Source organism: Pseudorasbora parva, chromosome 5 (assembly GCF_024679245.1).
Source record: "Pseudorasbora parva isolate DD20220531a chromosome 5, ASM2467924v1, whole genome shotgun sequence".
Lineage (NCBI taxonomy): Eukaryota > Metazoa > Chordata > Actinopteri > Cypriniformes > Gobionidae > Pseudorasbora > Pseudorasbora parva.
In genome coordinates, this window is record NC_090176.1 from 17,433,269 (window position 1) to 17,436,802 (window position 3,534).

General features: G+C 34.9%; 1 long non-coding RNA gene across 1 annotated transcript; it reads right to left on the reverse strand.

Moving 5' to 3' along the window:
* Positions 1-671: 671 nt before the first annotated feature.
* On the reverse strand, positions 672-2,101 carry LOC137075996 (uncharacterized). Its single transcript, XR_010905149.1, has 3 exons — positions 1,984-2,101; positions 1,628-1,676; positions 672-1,055 (listed from the first exon to the last, which is right to left on the reverse strand). It is a non-coding gene; the product is annotated as an uncharacterized lncRNA (long non-coding RNA).
* Between the last annotated feature and the right edge of the window lie 1,433 nt (positions 2,102-3,534).

Sequence of the window (3,534 nt, forward strand, 5' to 3'; positions counted from 1 at the left end):
ATAGTGCGTATTAGTACCTTAAAGGTAGGTCTACATTGTAATACCATAAAGGTACATATAGGTACATAAAGGTACGTATTAGTACCTTTTCAGTTTTAGGGTATCGCCCCAGATTTAGCAATGTACCTTTTTTCTGACAGTGAAACAAACTAAAATGTATTCAGACACCTTCACCATTTTCTCACATTATCACAGTGTTTGCTATTGTTTAGAAAATGGCAATAAAATATGACAAGAAACTAATGTCAGAACAAATTCATCTTAATAATGTCAGATAACTTGTATAGATGGCTATGTAATGGAAAAAAACACTTAAGCAAAACATGGTCAGGTGTCTGAATAATTTTGGTCCCAAATGTTTATACATTTTACTGGCACTCTACTGAAAAATGTTGTGGTATAAGATGTCACTGTTTACTTTATTTTGCTATTATTTCATAAATTAACTATAGTGTCCTGCACCCAATAGTAAAAAAAAAGATATCTGTTGTTTGGATAATGTTTGGTTTGACTGTATGAGCGCACATAGGTACACATAGATTCTATGCAAACAAATACAAATATTTAAATTATAGAGCTTCTTTATTCACTGTTAAAGTTATCACATTCCACTGTTACATTTATAGCAACAGCATGAGTGCTTTGTGACACAAACTTTCACATAGGCTCCTTGCAGGTTATCACAAAATTAAAGGGTTTGTTCACCCAAAAATGAAAATGATGTCATTAACTTCTGGAAAGGGACAGTATACTGTGCATACGTTTTCAATGGAGAGGCAGAATCGCTCAGACTAAATCTAAAATATCTTATACTGTGTCTGAAGATGAACGGAAAATGAACAATTTCATTTTTGCGTGAATTAACCCTTTAGTTACACAAATAATGACTGCTGACATATTGAAGACATCTGAGGTAAATTTAAGTTTAGCTTAAATGTATTCTTAAACACAACAACAACAACAAATATACATCATAGTTGTCCATAGACAGAGTTGTATCTCTCAAAGTACTGACTGTTTTGAGTCTGTATCCTTCCTCTTCTCGGTACTTGTGGCTAAAGTAAAATAAGAAATTAAACTCAATTACTCAATGATCTAAAGAAATATTGTTTGTATGAAAAGAATCATTTATGACTAAGGGCCAGATTTATTAAACAGGGCAAATTAGCGTGCGAGTGCAATTAAAAAAAAAAACACAGATGGAAGAGGAATTATTTAGCACATGATCTACCATTAAAGAAAACAGACGCAGCCGGATTTTTCATTTTCTATAATGACCAACGCAAACTACCAAGAGCTGCGCAAATTAGCAGCTGGTGTAGGATATGCTTTTTTGGCCGGTAAATAATGCCGCAAATACCAGTGCATACGGGCGCAAACCTTAGTAAAGCACCTTGCGCGATTCATTTAAATACTCTCCTCACATAAATTTTGCATCTGAAAGGGAAACAGATGCATATTATGCAATAAGGTCAGCCGCAAAAATAACTCTGTCCGCGCATTTTCAGTTAAAATTTTACACATTGCGTGTCGTTAGTAAATACCGACAGACGCCAAGAGGGTTTGCACTGGCACAAGCTGTTAGTAAATCTAGCCCTATTTTATTCATGCAAAGGGGAAAACTCACAATGTCCTGTCCTGTTTCTCTGTCATTCTGTTTGTTGTTTTTACATCTCCTTTAAATATAACAACAAAAAACCTGTTCTCACATTTGTACAAATGTTAATGATACTAAAACAATTACTAAAATGTGGTCAACTTTGCATCTCACATCACTTTCTAAGTAAAGATGACACAATAAAGCTAGAGAATAAAATATATGCATAGGCTACTCATGAATATGTGATACATTTTACAAGCACATATAAGGCAAGAGTTAATGTTAATGTTAATGTTAATTTAAATTCTTAATTTAAACAAATAAAACCTGAAGTCAGTAAACAATCTCAACACTCAACAATCTCATGTGTCAGTGTCTCTCACCTGTGAATGCAGATGCTGATAGTGATTATCAGACAGACCATAATGACTCCAGAACATGAGACGATGATGATGATGATGTAGAGCGGCATTTCTCTGGGTGACGCTGGTCTGTTTTCTGAAAAGAGTCAAACTCAGATGATGTCAACCGGCACTACTAGATACTAGTAACTGATTAAAACGTACTTATAGTGCACTTGTCTGTAAAGAAAACAAATCCAGCAACTGAAATCATGTAATAACCTGTTATTGTTAATATCCATCTTATCGCTGCTGGAAAACAGGTGTAGTTTCCTGCATCAGACGCTTGTATTTGATATATTTTTAATTCTCTTGGAGCTGCTGGGTTGATGTAAATCCTGTTTGAGCTGAAGTTTGTATTAGTTATGTTAAAATCAGGCACCTGCCTAAAAATAACAGAGTTGTTCATTTTCCATGTGAAATCATCATCATATGAGGTTTTGTTGCAGTGAAGTGTAACTGTTTCTCCCACAAACACTGTTTTGTTGATGTGCTGTTGAATCTTTTGCTCTTGATTTGATTTGGAACAATCTGATGAAAAGACAGAAAATCACATAGCACTGCAGGTTTATAGTAACAGCATCAGACAGTATAAGACACATTTGTGAATACATGTATGCAAATGCTCATGAAAGACACCATGTTGCTCATTAGTCAACTCTAACAGACACAAGGACAACACAACACAAAACTAAACAATCACAAAAAACAATGTTACAACATACCTATGAAAGTCAGTAAAGTAATGATGACCCATATATTATGATGCAGGATCCTGGTTTGTAAAACCTCCATTAACGCAGAAGGTAGAAATTAACATGTCACTCTCCCTTCAACATTTCAAGCCTTTCTGATCAACTGCGAGTCTGCAGACAGGAACAAGGGGAAGTGGTTACATGAGAGTGGGACACCGCCATGAACCACTGAGCTCAAGAGAGCAACATGATGATCTAAAGATACTGATTATTACAGCTGCTCTGTGACAACCTAAGAATTAGTCAAGTAAATGCACCTTCATTTATATAGCGTTTTTTACAATAAGGATTGTTTCAAAGCAGCATCACAGTGATAATAGGAATTTAATGAAAGAGTTTTGACTGTACAGCAGCTCTAGAAAAATTATGGACCAGCTAAAGTAAATTTTTGATTGATTAAATTTTTAATTTTTAAATTTTGTAAATAAATCACTAGTTTTTGATTTTGAGGACACTTACACACCATTTTCAACCAAAATATAAAACTTTTAATGCTGGCCGTTCATTTGCATGGCAACAGTGTTTGGTGGCTTGAGAATGCTAACGTTGAAATTGACAGTTTTGAAACGATGCCATTATAATCGTTGCGTAACTTCAAAAAGCATGTGTCTGAGAATGGTGACGGCATGCACAGTCTATAAGCGCGCTTGAATGCATATGTGTGCAGGCGGGTAGTTTTCCTTTACAAAATGACCACCAAATTACTTGTATAGCATACAGCATGTTTAGTCGTTTCCACAGATCCATGTGAATGGGAATCATTTTGATAAAGTTTTTA